At 39.8% G+C, this 9,083-nt stretch overlaps 1 pseudogene; it reads right to left on the bottom strand.

Moving 5' to 3' along the window:
* Positions 1–5,122: 5,122 nt before the first annotated feature.
* Positions 5,123–8,732, bottom strand: LOC114476971 (cytochrome P450 1B1-like; annotated as a pseudogene).
* Positions 8,733–9,083: the final 351 nt, after the last annotated feature.

Genomic DNA, 9,083 nt, shown 5'->3' with positions numbered 1-9,083 from the left:
GTTTGTTTTTTGCTGTCAGAAAAACTTTCTTCACTGATTTAAAGGTGCCTGCTAGGCATTTTAATCAAAGCCAAGGCCAAAACAGTTGCATCCTGATGCCTGTCTGTTAACCAGAAAGATAAACCTTTTCATGTCACAGATGTTAGTTGTACCTCAGGTGTGTTGTATAATTTTTTTTTTGAATGGTCCCAAATTTTTTAGATTTTAGGTTGGTTCTTCTTCTGTTGCGCCATTCTTCTTCACAGTGTAAATGGTGAAGCAAAATGGTTTGTTTCCTGCCCACTGCACAGCATTAGGAATGATTAACTTTAAAATTACTGTATGATGCAAGTTGTTCATTTAAAAAGAATAAAAAATGGAACTGTCTAAATATGTAAAAATGTAAACTGTATGCGCCCTATAGCAAAATAAAGGTAAATTAGAGAGTCATTTATGAGTCAGGCCTTTTCAATTAACAACAGTGCCTTATTATACAAATGCACTTTTGAATTGGTAAACACAAATTCATATTAACACATTTAAACTAAAGCAGTGTTCTCAATGTTATTCACTAAAGAAGGCATTGGAATTATGTAAAGCAACTATTGCCTCAATTTCTATCCTCTGATGCTTTTTACACTGAACAAAAAAAACAGTATCTGGTGCGAGCACCATTTGCCTCACGCAGTGCAACACATCTCCTTGGCATAGAGTTGATCAGGTTGTTGATTGTGGCCTGTAGAATGTTGGACCACCCCTCTTCAATGGCTGTGTGAAGTTGCTGGATATTGGCAGGAACTGAAAACATGCTGTTTTATACGCCAATCCAGAGCATCCCAAACATGCTCAATGGGTGACATGTCCGGTGAGCAGAGCTGAAAACTGTATTGAAAACGTTTGACCACTAGGGGGGCAATGCCCTCCTGCCTCGCACTTGCAAACTCTACGTATGCACAATACATTGCATTATTCATCTCAAAGATTAAAAAATAGCCACAACACAGACGGTTGCAGAATATTTCATTTTATTTACTGTGATGTGGTGTTGGTTTCACAAAATTCAACATCAACTGAGATGAAACACTGAACCAACAGTGTAAGTCAAAGTTTAGAGCCTTTTAAAAATCAGAAAAACCAACATGGCCTTCATCAAAGCAGAAAATGTGATATAATACATTTGAAAAATTGGGTTTTGCATGAAAAAACATGCCTTATCTCCCACCAGTTTTTTGGTGCCAGCACATTGATTATCGTATTGCTCATATAAGAAGAACAATCCTATCAATTTTTTGTCACACACCTAGACCATATTAACATCTTCTCAGATAATGTGACCTGCTGTGGTACTTCAGTGTTATCACACCATTCCTGGGCATCTGCAGGTCAGACGCTAACTTTTACCTCCTCCTCTCACCTAGATTCAGCTCTCAGTCCTGCAGCTCATTCACATTCTCACCTCAGCTGCCTCAGAGCTGCACTTAACTGTTGACATCAGGCAGATCTGGTGCGTGTGTACGTGTTTTATCGTCAATCAGAATGTGATAGCAGATTTAAATGGGAGATTCTTGCTAATCTTGTTAATGCAGTCTTGACAGGTCTAAGCTGTGGTCCAGGATGAGTCTTTACTCCACCTCATGCAATACTTCACATTTCCTTAACCGGTTAATGCCAGCACAGCTCATATCATGGCATGGCTTTAACGCAGTTACATAAGACACAATTTACCTGTAACTTTATGATTTTATTCTGTTGACATCACATGAAGCAGCTTCTTGTTTCCATGTCTAGTGTTGTTGACCAAATGGGATTTGTTCCTTTGGATGGGTATAATCATTTACGTTTGCTGCTGCAGCTTTTTTTGCTTTACATCAGCGTCTCACTTGGTCAGCGTTGGATGAGTTTGACTATAAGTTAACAGTTTTTTCCCATTCATGGAGCTGCAGCTACACTTCACTGGCACTATTTAGTCTCCATGTTCAAATGTGTCTTTGCTAGAGGCTGCACAGAGAGCACCTTATCAGTAATCGTCCACTGTCTGACTGGCTGAAGGCTTCCAGATGATCAAGAACAGGATGTTCTTGCCAAATGAGATAAGAGGGAAAGGGATCTCCCAAACATTTCCCTTTAATTCCCATTTGGTCCAACAACATACCACTGGTCCTTTGCATTCATGGAAATGTTTAAAGAGATAAAGCAACCAATCAGTTTCTTATCGTTTCAACTGTACATTTCTTTAACACCTATTGTATCTTTACGTCATGGAAAAATGCAGTATACAATATAATGTGCAGTGAAATGCTCTAAATTCTTCGTTTAGGGGCAAGGCTGAAAATTTCAGATCAGACTTTATTCACACCTGCATCTCTATGGCTATGTTTTCTTTGTTTTTCCAAAAAATTGACCGCAATTCAGTGGATTTGATTTAATCTTTGGCCCTTGTTATTATTTTCTGCATTAATCTTCTGCCTCCACCTTTTCCTGTTTAGGATGTAAATGCATTTTGAGCTAATTTATGGATGATATGCAATCACAAAAGGCTACATCAATCTGTCACAAGGCCAACACATTAATTAGAAATCCAGGAGCGTGACGCGACTCTTCAGGCAATCAGAGATCTTTTTACAAACAGAGTGCTCCATGAGCTGTTTTGGGGTGTTACTATTACTATGCCAGAGTCTCAGTCTCAAACATCAGAAAACACAATAACACAAGATAAAGTCCCTACATTTGTCACTCGTCTGTATTGAGAAAAAAGTCGCAAGAGCTCCACTGTTGTGCATGTTCACGAGGATACCGGTGACAGGCAATCATAGGCCGTGTTTGAGATTCTTGCCGGGGGGCAGCAAAAAAATTTTAAATTTAAATATATATATATATGTAGAGGACGTCCTGAGTTTTGCTTCACAAATAAGAAATGAAAACAAGTTTACCCATCTAACTGTTCTGTAACATAAGTTTTGAATGCTGCACCCACTGTAATTTAAAGAATGAGAAAGTAAAGTTTCTCAAATGAAGCAGTGTTATTATTTATTATGATATATCATACAACACTCGATACATGTGCTTTAATATGGGGGCTATACTTTAACATGGAAGAGGAGACTTGCTGGCAGTTTTAAATCACTAAGTTAAACAACAGGTAGGAGAGAATGAAAGGATCCATATGGATTAAAAGCATTTAAAAGTCCAACAACGTAGATTATGGCATTAAAAGTATGTAACAACATTACTCCGCAGTTCGCATTCGCTGATTGTCTATGTGCTTCTGCGGCCGGTGGATGCCAATTTTGTCGCAGGGTAGGTGGGTGAGTAGATTATCACAACATCGCTCAATCCACCGCTTTATATCTAGACACTGAGTGCAGAGTTTGCTCGTTCTCTTGTTTTCTCAGTGCATCACTACAAACAACAGACTAGTGAGTCTATGGAGCACCCACAGTGTTTGCCATGTTCTAAACAAAGCTCTCAGCTGCTACGGGAAGCAGGAGGGTCAAATGTCATCGGCTGCTGGTCCTAAAAAACTTTTTTGCTTGGATTTATTTTGTCAACCTTTGAATTTTGTAACGCAGTTTTTATTATTTTCTAGTCACTGCTTTAACACTTGCCTTAGGAAAGTTTTGTGCATTTTCAGTGAGTTGCATAAAAAAAAGGATTGTCAACTCAAAGACAACTCAACTGAAATAATATTAGATTCTTCTGCTCTGAACATGTCCAAACCATCTCAGTCTGGCCTTTCTGACTTTCTCTCCAAAACAGCTAACGTGTCGTCCCTGTTCCTATCTATCCTTGTCATTCCCAATGAGAACCTCAACACCTTCATCTCTGCCTCCTGTCTTTCCCTCAGTGCCACTGTCTCTAAACCATAGAACATGGCTGCTCTCTACACCTTTACTTTCATTCTTAACTGGACTTTCACAGAACTGTACGACACATAACTAAAAACTAAAATCTCAGATTAAAAGCTCTCCATTGAGATATATTGAACCAGAAATACAACATCTATACGACTAATTTTGACTGATCCAAAATAGGGACATTACGTGGGGAAAAATTTGATGAAAATGACTCCAAAGGCATTTCTTACATAAATTAGTTTTACAGTTTTGTTATTCAGCTTTAGATCAATCATCTAAAGTGCATTCATTGCTTTCTGCAACTTTCCCAATTCACCCTAAACAGAGATATAAATACATATTGAAATTTAACATAAAAATCACTCCATCCACTTTATTGTAATAGTGATACCATGTTTATTTCTGTATAATTAGAAAGAATAACATAAAGAAGAAAAGAATCATTTGGTTATTGACTAATAAGAGGTGAGCTTACATAAGGTAGTTGACACAGAGCCAACCACATTCACTCCTAAAATAACTAAAAATAAATGAGTAAATAACACTGATTTTACATTTCACAGGTGTGTTGGACAGCAGTTGACAGACAGTAGAGGTGTTTGTACCTTAAACGCTTCAGGAAACCACATGAAAAATGACTTCTCCAAAAGCAAATGGATTTAAGTTTGTAATGTTGAGCCTGTTTCCACTGTAGTTACACTTTTATCTGCACGTTTCTACTGAATAGTCTCGTGTTTTTGTACATAAGGCATTAAAGGCTCCTCCAGCTTATTACCTGTTCATTGGTCAAACTCAGAAGTCTGACTTTGGCACATTATGTTTGTCATGTAAAAATAAACAATGACCCAATTTGAGTGTTTACCTTCAAAAGTGACTTTTTAAATGTTTTTCTGAGGCCTTTAAGCCTTAGTATAAAAAAGAGGTTTAACTTTATATATATGTATATATATATATATATATATATATATATATATATACATATATATATATATATATATATAAGATGTCTGGGGTCAAACTCTTGTAATCACAGAGCAGACCAGTGTGTCCTGTACAGCGGGCTGCAGTTCTTGATTAGACAGAATGAGGAGTAGATGAGCATCACACAAACACATACACCCCAATCTGTTTTAGTCTGGCTTGTGCAGGAGTAAAGCCAAAACCTGAGGATAAATATGTTTTTCAGTCACAAACATGAAGTTTGTGTCTGTTCCAGCCTTCATTTATTCTAACACAGTCTTGCTTGATTTATTGAGGACTTTAGATTCCCTCCTTAGCACACGCCTCACTTATAAGCAGCATCTAGCAATGTCAAAACCAATGTCATCTCGTGGAGTCACTGCAATGTAATACCCATTAGGCTTCATGGTCAGGCCATATGTGTAACCCATATCGGGTGGTCTGGATGGATCTGGGCTGATGTAGCACAGGTGAACCAACATGGAGGTGAAGAGGAACAGATGCAGCTTGGACAGCTCCTCCCCGATGCACCTCCGCTTCCCCAGAGAGAAGATCAGCACATTGCCTGTCAGGTCCTTATTTAGTTCCCCATTCTGGTCCAGAAAGCGCTCTGGATCAAAGGTCTCTGGGTTGGACCAGATACCTGGGTCATGGTTGACTGACCACTGGTTGATGAAGACAACTGTGTTCTTTGGTATAGTGTAGGCCCATGATGGAGGGTGTCGTTGGTGGTGGAGTGTGGGATGGTGAGGGGGACAAAGCTGGTGTAGCGCATCACCTCGTAGATAAAGGCCATGACGTAGGGTACCTGGGACTGGTCTTCAATGGAGGGCATGCGGCTCCGGTCCACCACCCTGTCCACTTCCTGCTGCAGACGCAGCTGCAGCTCAGGGTAACTGCAAACACCAGTGAGACCACGTTATGTAGGAACACTTCTCCCTCTCTGGGTTTAAATGCACAGTACAGAAGCCCTTCACACTCATATCAGTTTCTATTAAAGCTCAGGTCGATGAGTGTTGGGTTACACTGAGCCTGCTGTTTATAGCCTGACACCCACAGGATTAAAGGGCCGCTACGACCAGGAAATTAACTCAATAAGTGCAGACCGCGTACTTCTGTGGGGGTAGATTTGTGTCTATTACTCAATAAAAAACAATCACTTCAATCAAAAAAATAAACTTTGATTAAAGAAGAAAAAATTATGAGACACAAATAATTGCATTTGAACACTTTTTTTTAATTGAAGTCATCTTTTTTGTATTTGGGCCATATTATGGGTAATACATTTGTGTCCTCATTATTCAATCAAAACAAAAAAAAAAAAAAAACATTTCAATAAAAAAAAAGTTCAATAAAAAAAAGTGTTTCTAATGCAATTATTTGGGTCTCAAATATACATATTTTTTGCATTTGAACATTTTTTTGTGATTGAATAATAAAGAGACAAATCTACCTCCATACACTTAACTGGCTTTCACTGGTGTGTAGTTTCATCTCTTTATGTTCTGCTGTCAGTACATGAGCCTCAGCTCCCCCACAAAGCCTGTTACATAACACACATGCTACTGTACTCAAAGCCTATCAACAACTTTTACCTCAGCTAAAGCAATGTTTACAACCAGGGGTCCTTGACAGTGGATTTCACATATTTTTAAAAGTCAATTTATAAGCCCTTTAACTCATACCATAAAATAAGGTGTGATGGTATGAATTAGTGCTGGGCGATATGGACCAAAGCTCAAATCTTGATATTTATTCTCAAAATGACGATATGCGATATAATCTGATATTTTTTTAACTAAATAAATTCTTACCCGAAAGACAATTCTGGGTTAAATTAGCATTTCTGAACGAACAGCTACACAATATGTGACACTTTGTCTTTTTTCTCCTATAAGAGACAGCATGTGTGAGTGAGTTCTGTAGTGTGGCTTGTTTAGTATTTTAATACAAAATAAGGATGTAGGTAATATTGTAAATTTCAATATCGCCAAAATAAAAAACTTGATATATCTTGAATCTCGATATATTGCCCAGGCCTAGCATGAAACATTAATGCCCCAAATGTCTTAAAAATATGAATAAATTGCTTAAATTCTAGGCTTATATACTCTAAACCAGAGGTGTCAGACTTATTTCAGTTCAGGGTCAATAAGGAGCAGTTTGATCTTAAGTGAGCCACTGATTTTATTTGGGAAAATGAGTAATTTCAACGTTGCCCTAGTTTGTACTTCTACGTATACATAAATACAAAACATGTAAGGAACCAAAAATATTCAAGAAATAAGTAATAGATTTCAGTCCCAACAGGATGTTGACTTTAAATGTACTAGATTTTGTGACCAATTTCAATGTAATTAAAGGTGTTATTATGTAATAATTTGAGGAAAATGTAAAGATTTTGTAATAATTTTGAGGTTTTTTTCTACTTTTTAACATTAAAAATGACAGAAATCATGTGATATAAGCACATTTCATTTGCACAATGATTCATGTTTTGTCTGTCATTTTTACTTAATCCTGCGGGCCGAATTGGATGCTCCAAAGGGCCAGATTTGGCCCCGGGCCATGAGTTTAACACTTGCTCAAAACAATGAGTGAGTTGACGGAAGCACAGAGAGAGTGTTTGATTTTACCAAAAAGGTGAGCAGGTAAAATAAGACAAAAAAATAAAAGTTTTTTAAATGATTGATCTTAAGGATTGTGCTTACTTGACAAGAACAAGGACGATCCACTGCATGGCAGTGGACAGAGTGTCTTGACTGGCTCCAAGATGTCCCCTATCGCTGCAGTCACATAGTCTGACTCCTTCTTCATGGAAGACTGGTTTTATCTGTGAACTTCTCCAGGGCCAGGATCAAAGCATCCGTCACATCCCTGATGGTGCTGACTGGATAGACTTCCTGTGCTCCAGGACTTTGTCATGGATGAAGGTGGTAAATTCCAGGTTGAGTTTTATGAAGTTGTTAAACATGTTTTTAATGGGGTTGGGGAAGTACTGCAGCCAGGGCATCACATCCACTATGCTCCCAGCTCCCACAGTCTGGGTGAACTGGTCGTTCCTTCCAATCACCTGTCGGAACTCTTCGTCCTCGTAGGAATATCTTTCCCCAAAGCACACAGCACTCATGGTGTTGGCTATAGAAACCACCATGTAGTTCATTGGTTGGAAGAAGCGATTGCGTCTCAGTTTTAGCCACAAACAGCTTCAGGACCTCCCGGACCTCAGTCAGGACATGGCACTCAAAGGTCTTCTTGGTCAGCGGGTTTCCCTGTTGAGAACATCCGCACGCTGGAGTGCGCTACCCGACGCTGCTCCTTCCAAAAGTCCGTACTGGTACCGAACGCCAAGCTGTTCCCACTGGACACGTACTGGAAAGACGCGAAGTCCGGTCTACCTGCCGAAGTCCGGTCCCTGTTTAACCAGCGCCTGTTTGATTCGAGTTCCCCGTTCAGCACCACCACAGTCCGGTTTCCCAGTTTGATCTGAAACACGTTTCCGTATTTTTTGGCCATGCGGGAAAAATACAAGTGCGGTGCTTTTCCAAGCTGCGCAGCATTCCCGATGAGTGGCCAGGGGAAGGGCCCCGGGGGGGCCCGAGCCCCGCCGCTGCCTCAACCACCGGTACAGGTGCAGAGAGAGAAGGATGGCCGCACAGCCCACCAGCACAGCCCGGGAGGTCGATGGGTCAATTCCCTTCAGTACCACATCCATGATCCACGTCCTGCAGTAGAAATGATGAATCCCACGTTCAGTGGTTAATACTGCAACAGGTGCAATAACCTGCAAATCAATAAATCAATAATCAATAAATCCAGATGGTTCGATATGTCGTTCATCGAATCACATCAGCTTGATCACAAATCACTAGTTTCTGTGGGACTAAATAAAGAATGTAAAGGTTCTACATCTTCCTTCAGAACTCACACACACTCACACACACTCACACACAGAACGGCCACAGCTGCCGCTGAGGCTGCTGCTCAGCTCCACATTTATCCCCATCACGATCCATCAGTTGTGTGTGTGTGTGTGTGTGTGTGTGTGTGTGCAGCAGGAGGAGGAGGCTGGGGTGTGACACACACACACACACACACACACACCCTTCTGCGGTATCGCTTTACTCAGTGAATGAAAACTTCAAACAACGCCTGTAGAGCTGTGAGAAGTAGGTTGAATATGACATTGTTCAACAATTCAGGACATGTGCAACCCAACCTACAAGTAGAGCGACATCTGTTTATTTATTTGTTAGTTAATAGATTATACATGGATATAATTCGTTATTT

Source organism: Gouania willdenowi, chromosome 15 (assembly GCF_900634775.1).
Source record: "Gouania willdenowi chromosome 15, fGouWil2.1, whole genome shotgun sequence".
Classification (NCBI taxonomy): Eukaryota; Metazoa; Chordata; class Actinopteri; order Blenniiformes; family Gobiesocidae; genus Gouania; species Gouania willdenowi.
Note: the sequence above shows the minus strand (reverse complement) of the source record. Positions and strands in the feature narration are given on the sequence as shown.